Below are 15,109 nucleotides of genomic sequence, written 5' to 3'. Positions count from 1 at the left end.
CTCACATGTTTTAGTACTAGATTTTGCTAGTTGCTAGAAAAATAGGACTATCATTATAATAATAGGGTAATTCCTTAAAGAAAGATAATTTCTTTCTTTTTTTTGTCTTTATATGATATATTGTGCACTTAAGAAATGATTGTCCATAAGAATACCTAACATTTCCTATTTGCTAGGTACCAGGCTTACTAAGTGCTTTCAAGAATTAGTTAATTTACTTCTCACAACAAACAATCCTATGAAATGAGTACTTTTAATATCTCCACTTAACATATCAATAAACAAAGGCAAAGCCATATTTGTGGCTTAGAAGAGTTACCATTATATTATCTTATTTTAGTTCATTTTCTTATTTTAGTTCTTTAGTTTCTTTTTGGGATTTTATCATGATATCACATCTACTAGGGATTTCTGTCTCAAAATTGTCAAATGTTTATATTGTCTGTATCCATTAGGTATTTCTGCTTCTAATTTGGTAACTGTACATATATTGCCCACAGCTCCATGTTTCTGCCTTACCCACATTGAAATACTCCAGCATCACTCAAAGAAAATGTGTTGTACCAAAGAACACACGGGGCAGGCAATCTGTAGAGTTGAGTGTCTGCTGGCCTGAGTGACTATTTAGTCCTGAGTGCCAGTTTCTTTATTTGTGAGATAGGGGAACTATAAGGTCTCTTCTAGTTATAAACTCTTTGCTTTCAGAATGGGAGCCTCTCACTAGACTATGCACACTTTAAGGGGCAGAGACTATCTTTTTATCTCCAATTCCTAGCATAGTGCCTGCCATATAACAGGTAGTCCATAAATGTGTATTGAATAAATAAATGAATAAACAGAACAAAAATAATTTTACTATCAGTCCATGATCCTAAGTTTGCTCTAGAATATAAAATTTATGGTTTAAAAATTCCAGTTTGGCAGTTTTCTATAAATTATAAGGTGGTATTTGTAATGTTTTACCTGAATAAGCATTTGGTAAGTGATTTTTTAATTCCCTAAAATTCTTAAACATGTTGTCTCAACCATTGTGAATATGGTGTGCAATTTTGCTATTTTATTTTATTTTATTTATTTATTTATTTTTTAAATTTATTTATGATAGTCACACAGAGAGAGAGAGAGAGAGAGAGCGCGGCAGAGACACAGGCAGAGGGAGAAGCAGGCTCCATGTACCGGGAGCCCGACATGGGATTCGATCCTGGGTCTCCAGGATCGCGCCCCTGGCCAAAGGCAGGCGCTAAACCGCTGCGCCACCCAGGGTTCCCCAATTTTGCTATTTTAAAGTACTGTAGTATAGTATAGCATTAACTCCCTTTCTGTGAGTTAATTGGGGGAAAAGTTGATATTTAAAGTATTAATTATTAGGAAATGAAAGCCCAGTTGTAGATGTCCTTTTGTCCTTTTTGAAACAGAGACTTCTCTATGATGAGTAATCCATGGGTTCCCATTTCTCTACAACCTCACTAGCATTTGTTGTCTATTGTCCTTTTGATGATAGTCATTATACAGGTGTGAAGTGATCGCTCATTGTGGTTTTGATTTGCATTTCCTTGAGGATTAGTAATATTGAGCTCCTTTCATGCATCTGTTGGCCATTTGTTTGTTGTCTTTGGAAAGATGTCTACTCAGCCCTTCTGCCTATTTTTTAATTGGATTTTTTTAAACTATTGAATTGTATGAGTTTCTGATATATTTTGAATATTAATCTTTTATCAGATATATGGTTTGTAAATATTTTCTCCTATTCTGTAAGTTGTTTTTTCATTTTGTTTTTTATTTTGCTGTGCAGAAGTTGGAAAAGCATGACACATTCACAGTCTTCATATTTTTATTGAGAATTTGCTTAATAGACCTTTGAAAGTATGCAGTTTCTAGATTGAATAGTATTTTATCACTACCTGAATGACCTAGCCCCAATGTGATAGTGATTTTGACACAAGTTGAGCATGAATATTATTATGTAGTGGCTAAGTGCATACATATTTCTTTGTACATTACAAGCCTGCTAACACAGTTTTATAATTATTGCTTTATGTAATTTTTTTAAATCATATAGAAGAAAAAAGTTATAAACAAAAATACATTTATGTTTTTTTACCCATGTTTTTACCTTTACCAGTGCCCTTTATTTTTTATGTAGATGAATTATGTATATATACATATATATATATTTTTATATACATATATATACACACATATATACATATGTATATATTCCTTTCATTTTAAGTGAGGGTCTCCCTTTAGCATTTTTTTTAAAGATTTATTTATTTATTTATGAAAGACATAGAAGAGAGAGAGAGGCAGAGACACAGGAGGAGGGAGAAGCAGGCTCCATGCCGAGAGCCTGACGCGGGGCTCGATCCCGCGACTCCAGGATCGCGCCTTGGGCCAAAGGCAGGCTCTACACCGCTGAGCCACCCAGGGATCCCCCTTTAGCATATTTTTGTAAAATAGATCTGTTAGTGATGAATTCTTTCAGTTTTTGTATTTGGGAATGCCTTATTTCTTTTTTCCTTCCTCACCCGGTTCCCCTTTGATTTTGCAGGATAGTTTTGCTGGTTATAGAATTGTTTGACAGTCTTTTTCTTTCATTACTTTGACTATATTAATCCACTGCCTTCTGGCCTCCATGGTTTCTGATGAGAAGTCAGTTGTTAATTTTATGAGAATCTCTTACTCACGAAGTAAGTAAGTAATTTTATGAGAATCTCTTATACACGAAGAATTATTTTTCCTGTTACTTTCAAGATTCTCTTTTTGTCTTGCTCTTTTGACTGTTTGACTATATGTGTGTAAGTGTGGATCCTGTTTGGAGTTTGTTGAGTTCTTGGATATGTAGATTAATGTTTTTTTTTTTAATTTTTTTTTTTTAAATTTTTAAAATTTATTTATGATAGTCACAGAGAGAGAGAGAGAGAGGCAGAAACACAGGCAGAGGGAGAAGCAGGCTCCATGCACCGGGAGCCTGATGTGGGATTCGATCCCAGGTCTCCAGGATTGCGCCCTGGGCCAAAGGCAGGCGCCAAACCGCTGCGCCACCCAGGGATCCCAGATTAATGTTTTTGATGAAATTTGTCAAGTGTTTAGTTATCATTTCTTCAGATACTGTTTCTCCCTCTTTCTTTCTCTCTTTTCTTCTTAAGACTCCCATCATGTGTGTTGATAGGCTTGATGGTATCCCATAGTTCTCAAAGGCTCTGCTTATTTTTCCTAATTTTTTTTTCTATTTTTGCACAGACAGGATACTTTAAATTGCCTACCTTCAAGTTTGCTGATTCCTTGTTCTGCCAACTCAGATACGCTGCTGAAATTTTCATTTTGTTTGGACTTTTCAACTCCAAAATTGCTATATGTTTCTTTTAATAGACTTTATTTTTAAAGCAATTTTAAGTTTACAGCAAAATTGAGTTGAAAGTCTAAAGATTTTCCATATATTTCCTACTCCACACATGGATAACCTACCTTATTATCAACGTCCCCCACCCCCACCAGAGAGGTACATTTGTTATAATGATGAACTTATGTTGATACCCAGAATCCATAGTTTACATTAAGTTTCACTCTTGGTATATATTCTGTGGATTTGAACAAATGTTTAATGACGTGTATCTGCCATTATTGTACCATACAGAATATTTCCATTGCCTTAAAATCCTTTATGCTCTGCCTATTTATCCTATACACCCTCCTACCCTGCCTTGGCCCCTGACTATCATTGATCTTTTTATTGTTTCCATAGTTTTGTCTTTTTCAGAATGTCCTATAGTTGGAATCATAAAGTATGTGGCCTTTTCAGATTGGCTTCTTTCACTTAGTAATGGACATTTCAGGTTCCTTCATGTCTTTCATGGCTTGATAGCTCATTTCTTTTTAGCACTAAGTAATACTCCATTTTCTGGGTGTACTATAGTGTGTTTATCCATTCATCTACTGAAGTACATCTTGGTTGCTTCCAAGTTTTGGCAGTTATGAATGAAGCTGCTATAAATATTGTGTGCAGGCTTTATGTGACATAACTTTCAACTCTTTTGGGTAAACACCAGGGAGCACAATTACTGGGTTCTATGATAAAAGTATGTGTACTTTGGAAGAAACCACCAAACTGTTTTCCAAGGTGGCTGTACCATTTTGTATTTCCACCAGCAATGAATGAAATTTCTTGTTGCTCTACATCTTCGCTAGCATTTATTGTTGTCAGTGTTTTGGATATTAGCTGTTCTAGTAGGTATCTTATTGCTATTTAATTTGAGAGTCCGTTTTAGCCTTCATATCCTACTTGTATAGCCTTAATGGGTGAGAAATTAGAGCCTTTTCATCTATTTCCTGGACATGCCCACAGTTCTGCTCATGAGCAGTTAGTCTTTCTTTATTCCCCCCTAATTACACTCTTTCCTACCTGATTCCATTTATAGAAAATTCTAGAAAATGCAAATAATGTATGGTGATAGATAGTAGATCAGTGATTCCTTGAGGATGGGAATGGAGACAAATATTATAGAGAACTATGAAGAGTCTTTGGAGACCATGTAGGTCTTTATCATATTGGTTGTCATGATGGTTTCTTGAGTGTGTAGCTATATCAAAACTCATAAATGGTATGCTTAAAATTTGTGCAGGTTGTTGCACATCAATTATATCTCAGTAAATTTTGGGGAAAAATCAAAGCTGAATGGGTTTATTAGTGGATAAAGGGTCTGTAAATGAGGAATTTGTAAAATCAGTGGCTCATAAGCACAGCTGAAAGGATTGACCTTGAATAGTAAATGGAATAGCTAGTTTATCTGAAACTGCAGTGATAGAAGAGATGATGGTGTCAACATACAACACTTTGCTAGGTTGATGATGAGGTAGTTACATTCTTGTGTGCCTCTTTTTTTGTGAGTGTGGTGTTAAGTAATAAACATTTGAGGTAATTGATGAAGGATATGTGAAAATTTGCTGATCAAAGATAAGATTATAGAAGTATTATAGTCCACCTAAAGTAGGAGATGAGTCATGGAACCCGTCTACATAATTGTACAGTTCTCTTCACTAGCAGCCCAGTATAAGAAGGCAGAATTGGATTTTTCTGTTCGATATGGTGGAAGGACAGAAAGTGTAAGGTGGATGAGAGTCAGAGGGTGAAGAGCGACTGATAGATCTAGGAAAATGTAGTAGACAACACCGTAAATTAAAGAGTAGATAGAGCTTGTTCTCTGCCCCTTTTCTTCTCTATCCCATGATATATCTAATTCCTAGTGTTTTCTAGTTCATATAGTCTCATATATGGGTAAGAGGATATGTGGAGATGTGTTCTCCATGTGGAGAACATTAGGAACATTTCACTCATCACTCCAAAATGGTGGGACTCTTGCCTGTGAAAGAACTTTTGAGAGCAGGGTTGGAGAATGAGGAAAGAAGTCAAAGAACTGTAGCTGTGGAATGAACTTGGAAGAATGTATACAGAATTGGAAGAAGTTTAAAAACTAAAATTTGTTACTATCTCAAGTCCCATTAATAAAGAATATTACATCAAATTTCAATTTTATTTGAACCTTATTTATATCTTTGCTTTATTTATTTATTTATTTATTTATTTATTTATTAAAAAGATTTTTATTTATTTGCTCATGAGAGACAGAGAGAGAGAGAGAGAGAGGCAGAGACAAAGGCAGAGGGAGAAGCAGGCTCCATTCAGGGAGCCTGACGTGGGACTCGATCCCAGGACTCCAGGATCACGCCCTGGGGCAAAGGCAGGCACTAAGCCGCTGAGCCACCCAGGGATCCCCCTGAACCTTATTTATATCTTTGTATGGCACTTTCCAGTTTATGATATGTCACAACAGGGAGTAATTCTAGGTGATGACCATATCAGAAACATGTGAACATTAGCATTTTAGCCTGAGGTTATGGGGAAGTTCTAATATAAATATAATATATAAATATAATATAAATATAATATGTCTAATATAAGCCCCTTTGGGGGCTATGTAATCATAAAGTTGCTAGATTAGAAATGTGGTAAATGGGGGTGCCTGGGTGGCTCAGTCAGTTAAGCATCTGACTTTTGGTTTTGACTCAGGTCATGATCTCAGGGTCGTGAGATCGAGCCCTAAGTTGGGTTCTGTGTTCAGTGCAGAGTCTGCTGGAGATACCTTCTCCTTCCCTCTCCCTCTATCCCTACCCCCGTACCCCCTGCTTAATGAGTGTGTACTCTATCTCAAATAAGTAAATAAAATCTTAAAAGAAATGTGATAAATATCATTAATTCATCTCATTCATTTCCTTCTTGATTATTAAATTCAAATATGTTCATTACAAAATTCTCAGATGGGGGCACCTGACTGGCTCATTCAAAGGGGCATGTGACGATCTCCAGTCATGAATTTGAACCCTGCCTTGAGTGTAGAGATTACAAAAAAAGGTAAATAAAAAAATAAAAATAAAAATTCTCAGACACTATGGAAAAGGGAGGTTAAAAGCATCTGTTATGCTAATTTAGAAACAATCATTAATATTTTGTATAAAAAATAATATTGTGTATAGTCTTTTAGGCTTTTTTCTTTGCAAAAATATAGAAATTTTTTTTCCATAAGAGTGGAGAGTCCATTAATTTTTTAGAAAATGTAATTTTAGCTGGAGTGATAAAAAGGTAAATTCAACTATCAAAATAAGTTGGTGGAACAATTATTAATCATGTTAGGTTCTGTGGACTGTAAGAAAGATTTGAAAATATAACTTCTGAGGGGGCATCTGGCTGGCTTAGTTGTAGAGCCTGTGGCTCTTGATCTCAGGGTTGTGAGTTTGAGCCCCTTATTGGGCGTAGAGATTATTTAAAAATAAAATCTTAAAAAAATGTGTGTATATGTGTGTGTGTGTGTGTGTGTGTGTGTGTATACATACACACTCTTGAATACTCTTTAAAAAATTGAGATGTTCCCAAAGAAAGTGAAGACAGACTGAAAGAATATTAGTCAGGGAAGTAGGGGAGAAGCATAGGCTGAGGAGGGAAAAGAAATAGAGAAAACCCGACTTCTTGTCCTACTGTAATCTCCCTGACTGCTGTTGGCTTTCATTTGCCACTTCCTCATTCACCTCTGCATAGTCTTGTCCAGACCTCATGTAACTGCCAGCACCCCAGCATCGATGCTCCCATGGTGATGGCTGACAGTTGGGATCAGCTGTTTTTCTGCATAGCACAGAAAGGGCAGGATGCAGTGGCAGTTAAGACTTGCCACCATTTCCTTCACCTCTTTGCCACTATGGTAGTATAAGGCCACTATGTAAACTTCAGTGGAATGCCTGGAATTTTCCCTGGTCAACAAAAAAGCTTTTGCTTTTTTAAATTTATGAAATGCAATTGATAAAATGTATATTCGCTGTAGATTCCTTGACAAGAACTTTAAAATGTCTATGAGCAAGGCTCTAATTCTTACTAATATATTTATTATCAACCTTAAAACTATTTCATTAAGTTTCATGTATTGAAAATTGAGAAGTATCTGCTTATTCTCATTAAGATTAATTATATCCTCTCAATTGCTTTTATGTTGCACAGAATACAAATTTTTCCTTAAATATATGTCCAGTTTTACAGAGGTATAGATTTGTGGAAATACATTTGTAAGGTATTTTACCCTTTCTATGAAGGAGATAAAATTAAGGGATAGTATTAAGTTTTTTTGTGTAAACCACTAGGGTAGAAAAGTTTGGTTTCTTTTTTCGATTGACTTTGAACATGATCTTTTTTGCAATAATGATTTAATAATTATTTTAAAATAATGATAATTATATAAAAAGTTTGGCGTGATTTTAGGAGACTAGAACTAAATAAATTATGTATGAAATTGCCTTTGAGCAAAATCTGTTCTTTGGTGTGGTCCTTTTATTCTCCTTAGAAACAAACAAGTTTACTTGTGGCCTGAAAACTCAGTATAGATTTTTTTTTTTCCCTCTTTAAAATATGTTTTTCTGGAATGCCTGGGTGGCCTTTAGCTCAGGATGTGATCCCAGGGTCCTGGGCTGGAGCCCTGCATCGGGCTCCCTGTGGGGGCCTGTTTCTACCTCTGCCTGTGTCTCTGCCTCTCTCTGTGTGTCTTTCATGAATAAATAAATAAAATATTTAAAGAAATAAATAAAAAATGTGTTTTTCTTGCATTGATTGGATAGTGATAGTTATTACTTTTTTCATATATATAATATATTTAGCCTTCTTGGCAACTTGGTAACTCTTATAATGAAAAATAGAATCTTATATGAGTTGGGGATAGGGTTTGGGATTATTTTAGGATAAATCTGGGAAATGGGTATACTATCAGTTCATAGGGAGGAACCATGCTATAGCACTTTTCATTTCCTTTCAAAAGCTGTAAAGATATAAGGGGCAGATAAGAGGAGTCACAAGCAGATAGATTCTTCAGTCTTGTGGTGGATCTGTCCACCTTATTATATATGTTAGGTCATGGGTCTCTTACAAGTTATTATTGTGTTATGTGTTTGTGTAAGTGCGTGCATGCATGCATCTTTTGGAGTATGTTTTGAGGCACTTTATGTTTTCTCTGAGAAGACTAATAAATCTTTGTATCCTCAGAAGCTAATTTAAATACCTATTGTTTCCAGTGGTAGAAAAGAGGTGAGTCATGTAGTTTTCTGATTTTTTTTTTTTTTTATAAAGGTGTCTAAGGTGAGAATGAATGGTTTTGGAAGAGATAATACTGGTTTTGCTCAGGTTTTTTTTTTTTTTTAATTTTTTATGTGTATATGTGTGTATGCTATGGCAAGGGAAGATGGATCAGTGTGGTAACATGAATCATATATGTAACTGAAAACTGCCCCACTTTTCTCTCTTTCCCCCCTGTCTGGGGGACAGACTAGTTGGTTGAAAGCAGTGCTTTTAGAGGTCTGTGGCACTATAGCTCCTTTCTCTCCATAAAGAATAGGTGGGTAATTACAGAAGAGTTGGCTTTTTGCTGTGTCAGTATCCTCCCTATTAAATAAATCAGTTATTTCCATTCTAAAAATATAAAAGGATCAATTTCATATTCCTGTCTAATTAGATTTAATTGGCTATTCCCTATTTTTAGTGTTGTTTATTTTTATCTTAAATAATATTGAAGCAAAATTATACTAGTGATACTATGCAAAGGAAAGGACTGAAAATAAATCTGATGGTGGATGCAAAGGGCTTATCTTGGAGCCTGAGAGTAAATGCACAGTAAATGGTTTTTATTGCTATTATTGTTATTGATAATGACAACTTTTTCCTATTTAAACTCTAATCAAAGAAAATATATTTTTTTTCACTGTGGTCAAAGTAAATTATTTTTAAGAATCTCTATACTTTTTAAAAGTGTATTATAGAAAATACTAAATTATAAAATTTAATTTAAATTTGGTAATTATAGACTCAGAATAAGAGATTGAAGTGGGAAAACTTCAAAAACTTAAAAAAAAACTTTTAAAAAATATGCCTTTGGTTTCAGATTGTAAAGTGAGAGAGAATATGGACTTTGGATTCAGATAGACTTTGGAATTGTGCCTACACTTCACATTACTCCTGTATGTCTTAGGCAGGTTGCTCTTACTGTAAGGACCCATGTTCTAGGTATAGAAGTGAAGCTATTTTAACAGGGAATCAGGTTATATCTTGATTTGCTTCTAGGGCTGGCATTTCCAAGGAAGCCGAGCATGCAGCAATCCACAAGTTGTCCAGATTTCTCAGATTCTCTGAGCCTCTTGCACATGTTCCAGGTTATTCTCTATTCTATCTTGTAACCAGAATATCAGCTAAATCACACAAAATATTTTGACAAAGTGCTTATTTCCAAATATGTTCAAGAATCTTAAAAAAGTTCTTAGGAGGGAGGAATTGCCTCTGAGGGCAGAGAGTCTGACCCTTGCATATATTTTAGTGGTGCACACCATTTAAATGTGCATTGAAGCTCTTAGGTTAAAATATGGATAAGTTCTAATTATATTTCTAGTTCTCCTTCAGACTATTTATTCTGACTTATTTGTATTTGGAATTAAACATCTAATCTCCCTTTTTTTTTGCCTAATAAAAATTATTAATCCTACAAACCAACTATCAAAGTATCTGATTTCTGTGAACCTTAGTTTCTTTATGTGTAAAATAGGATTAATGGTACCTGATATCACAGAATTGTAGTAAGGATAAGTTAAAGCACATAAACATCTTAGTTCATAATCAGTTCTCGGTGAAGGTTAGGTTTCTTCCTTTCTCTTAAGTTGAATTTGTTAATGTGTTGTTAATGTGCAGGGATTGGGGAAGATTAGCCATTGTGTCAGAAGTTAGGGGGCTTGACAGTAACCAGAGGAAGGAATAGAAATTGTATTATCTAAGCAGTAAGGATTGGAAACTAGAATTTTGCCTGGGAGGAAAAGGGGAGGGAGGGGATAATGAGGGAGCTAAGAAGGCTGGGGACCTTGGAGGCAGCTTGTAGGGTTTCAGGTAGTATCCAGGTAAATGAGGAATGGAGGTACTTGGCCAGTCAGTAGCTATCTTGAGTCAGTAGAGAGAGCTAGTGAACAAAGTAATCTAAAGTGATAGGGATCAGAAACTGGGAAAGCCCATAATTACAGTTTTGATACAATAACACATTATAGCAAAGAATTTGCAAAGGCGCTTAGTCAGGTACCAGCGGATTATAATAACTGCATAGTCTGACGTATTATTTATTCTGTTACTTTGGCCTTCTATTTCTTTTCCTGGTGACATAAGCTGTTTACATTTTTAGTATAGGTCTTTGGCTTAAATAACAAAAAAAACCCAATCAGAATGGTGCAAAGTCAAGATAAAGTAGAACTTTAACAGTTGTAGTTTGTAGATACAAACTGGAGTTAATAGACTGCATTTTGAAAGGATGAAGATTGTTACTCAAAAGCAGATAATTCTATTTTTTAAGTATTTATTTAATTATTTTAGAGAGAGAAAGAGAACGCACATGGGTGAGTGTGGGGAAGGAGCAGAGGGACAAGGAGAGAGAATCCTCAAGCTGACTGCCTGCTGAGTGTGGAGCCTGCCTGGGGTGGAGGTGGGAGGGGGATGGGGGGGGGGAGGGAGGGGCTCCATCCCAGGATCCTGAGATCATGACCTGAGCTGAAATTAAAAGTAATGAAATCATTCAACTGACTGAGCCATCTTATGTGCCTCCAGATAATTCTATATTATTATCAAAGGCAGTATATAATGGAAATGGGATAAACTGATAAAACATAAATGTTGGTTTATAAGCTTTTGAACGTACTCAGCAGCTCAGTAATTTCAAAGTTTGAACAGGCTACTTAGAAGAAATTCATTCTAATTGACCGGAAATTCTACAGTTTGTAGATTTTACTGATATTATTAGATAACATAGCATTCAGATAGCTGAAAGTAAATTAGCACTTGAAACAAAATAACTGCCAGAGGTTTAAAATTTGCTCAAGATAATGCTAGGTATTCTACATCGTAGAATTATATCAGGAAAAGATATTTGGAAATCTTATTTGCAGAGTAGTAAATAACTGAGGTACAAACTGTTTTGTCACTTTTTTTCTCTATAAGTATGTTCTGATTTAAAAAAGGTTTTTTTTTCCTTCTAGATTGTCTGCCTTTCTAATAAGTGTGATGTACCACCTTATATTAAAATAATCTAATTAAGAAGCCCAATTTTATTTGTGGTTTTGGTCTTTGGATGTTGCTGGCATGGTGTATGGTATTCACTTTTATTCCTCCTCAGAAAGAATTCTTAAAGTTAGTTTTTTGTTTGTTTTTCGTTTTTTTTTATTTTTTTTTTATTTTTAAGTAACTCCATACTGGGCGTGAAGCCTAATACAGGGCTTAAACTCACAACCCTGAGATCAAGACCTGAACTGAGATCAAGAGTCAGTCAGACACTCAACCAACTGAGCTACCCAGGTGCCCCTAAAGTTAGGTATCTTTAATCCAATAGAAAAAGTGTCTAAAGAGTTAAATAGGAACTTTAAAAAGAAAGTGAAATATTATTGGCCAATAAATAAAAAAAGATGCTCAATTATATTAATTATCAGAGAAACGGAAACTAAAACCACAATAAGATAGACTTTTTTGCCCACCAGATTGGTAACAGTATTCTGTATCTGCAATGATTGGAATACTGGAACTGTCATATAATGCTAGTAGAATTGTAAATTATTATACTACAACACGGAGGAAAATAATTTGTTTATCTAGTAAAGTTAAGATACACATGCCTGTTACCCAATAACTTCATTCCTGGATGTAGATGCTGTAGCAGTGCTTCTCAACCTCAGTTGACCTAATACTCTCTTTATAAGAATTTTTTTTTCTTTATAAGAATTGTAATATAGTTCTATTTACTACCCTGAACTGAAACTCATAGATGTGATAACCTATTTTCATGCACAATTAAAAATTTATTATAATACTTTATTATAAAAAAAGTAAAAGAAGTAATTCATAATGAGATAATGTATTTAAATATATAAGAATCAGGCTTTTTTTTAAAGAGAGGGAAGAAAAAAAAATAAAGAGAGGGAAGAGGAGGAAGGGCAAAGGAAGAGAGAGAGAGAGAATCTTAAGAAGGCTCTACATCCAGCACAGAGCCTGACACAGGGCTCAATCTCATAACCCTGAGATCATCAGCAGAGCTGAAATCAAAAGTCAGATGCTTAACTGACTGAGCCACCCAGGTGCCCCAGAATCAGGCATTTTTATTATGATATCCAAATGCTAATCAGATCCAAGATGCGTACCTAATTGTGGAACATGTAATTGAGGTGATGCAGTGTATGGTTTTGGGTACCTTTGAATTAGCACTGTTTTTTGTGTTGTGCTAAATGTATACTGTGGTATATGTGAATTAACTTGTGGGCTTCACAATTCCATAAGAGATTCTGAAAAGAAATTCTAATTGTTCCCCAGAGTCTTACCTTGAATCTGGAATGTAAGAGTGAATGAAGCTCAATAGCATGTTTTTATCTTGTCATTTGATTTTTCATTTCACTTCTTTTTCTCCTATTGCTTATCCTATTTGTTGTTTCTCTTTTTTTATTTCTGGCTTATTTCTTATGTATTTTGGAGATGGCTTGGTAAAGAAGGGAAAAAGTGAGGAAGAGCCTTTGGCCTAAGGAAATAACAGGTAGGAAGGAATAGAAGTGAGAAAGTGTGAGCCTGGATGCTCTTAATTTTATGAACAACTGTAGAGAAGTACACTTTTAATTCTCTTAAGCCTACCAAATTAATCAGTTATTGCAAACAGCATTATATAAATCTCTATTGTGTTAAGTAACTGAAATTACTGGGTTTAATTACTATAGTATCTAGGGTTACCTTCAGTAATGTATGAATAATTACTATCCAAAATTGAAACAAAAAATTAATGTTAAGGATGATTTTTAAAGTAAACAATAGATGAACTAAAAAGGATCACCCGAGTATAAGAAGATGGAAAGGGAACATGGAGATGGAGGGTGGTAACTGAACTATACTTCCATTCTTTTTTTCACTTCCATCTGTATACCAGAAAACCAATTGTGTTTTTAAAGTTGGTAAGTCAAGAATAGTGATATAAACACTTAAAGATAGGAAATAATCAGGAGAACCCAAACCAGAAAAAGTTAATAGTAGTTATTTATAGGGAAGGGAAGGGCTGGATCAGAGGCTTGTTTGGCTATAATATCTGCTATGTTGGTTTGTTTTTGAACAATATGAGTATATTATTTTGATTAAAAATAGATTAAATTACTATACATACACTAGAGTAGCTAAAATTAAGAAGAGTAATCATTGTTGATGAGGATATAGAATAACTGGCACTGATGGAAGTATAAAATGGTATAGCCACTTTGGTAAAAAGCTTGGCAGTTTCTGATGAATTTATATATAGATCTATTTATTGTATGGCCCAGCAATTCCATATGGAGGTGTATATATCCAAGAACAATTAATGCATACAAGCACAGAAGATTTGTAGAAGAAAGTTCGTAAAAGCTTTATTTATAATAGACCTAAGTAGGAAACAATTAAAATGTCTGTCAGTAGGAGAATGAATAAACAATTTATGGTATATGTGTACAAAAGATTACTACTCAACTCTAAAAAAGAAAACTGATACAGCAACATAGATGAATGTCAGAAATGTTAAGTTGAATAAAAGAAGCCAGACTCAAAAGAATACATAGGAGTATGGCCTCATTTATATAAAATTCAAGAATGAGAGAAATATCTATTGTGATAGAAATCTGAATTGGTGGTTATCTGGAATTGGGGGAAAAGTTGTGTAGAAGGGGGCACAAGGGAACTTTATGGAGTGATAGAAATAATCTCTGTCTTGATCTGGTTGATGGTTAAGTATGTATATATGTATATATTTCTCAGAATTCAAGCCAGTCCCTTAAGACTTGTGTATTTTACTATATGTAAATTGTACCTCAATAAAATACTAGTAGTATAAAAAATACAAAATAAAGACTAGAGAGTTTGGTGCATTAAGGGAAAAAAAGAAGTCTAATATGGTTGGGTTAAGAGAAAGAGCTGAGGGTAGGAATGTTATATTGGGCTGGGGCTATCTTGAATGACTTTGTAAATTACTAAGGTTTATTCTAAGAACATCAGGAAGCTAGTGAAGGTTTTTAAGAGAGATGGTGTTGTTTTAGAACCATCCTTGCCTTCTCAGTGGTTTGGAAAAGGGTTAAGAATGGAATTAGGAAGACCATTTAAGAAGCTTTTGCTGAAGCCAAAATGAAAGATGTTAGTGGTTTGTATTGGAAGGTAATAAAGGGGTTGGAGGAAGCAGACATTTAATGATGGGGAATGCGAGAGAAGACAAGGCTGATCACAGCGTTTCTCTCTGATCAGCTAGGTGGACAATGGCATGATAAACTGAGCAAAAGAACAGAGGTATGCAAGAGGTGAGGAAGTTAGGGGAAGATGGTGACCTGAATTTCAGATTTGATTGCTTAGTTTTGGGAAAGATACAGAAAATGATATAATAATAATATAATTAGAAATATAATAAGACTAAAATTTTAAGGAATTGTAGGTCCAAATTATTATATATTTATTTCTGCTCAAGCTGTTCATTATCCCTTCTTCTCTTTGAACTATGAACAGCATAGTCCG

The 15,109-nt window shown here is 34.7% G+C and overlaps 1 protein-coding gene across 7 annotated transcripts in view; it reads left to right on the top strand.

The window, feature by feature from the left end:
• Positions 1–15,109, top strand: part of CDK19 (cyclin dependent kinase 19) — a 161,891-nt gene that overhangs the window by 62,679 nt on the left and 84,103 nt on the right. The gene's annotated exons all lie outside the window — the stretch shown is intronic.

The sequence above is a fragment of the Canis lupus genome, chromosome 12 (genome assembly GCF_011100685.1).
Source record: "Canis lupus familiaris isolate Mischka breed German Shepherd chromosome 12, alternate assembly UU_Cfam_GSD_1.0, whole genome shotgun sequence".
NCBI lineage: Eukaryota > Metazoa > Chordata > Mammalia > Carnivora > Canidae > Canis > Canis lupus.
This window is presented reverse-complemented; position numbering and strand designations above follow the sequence as displayed.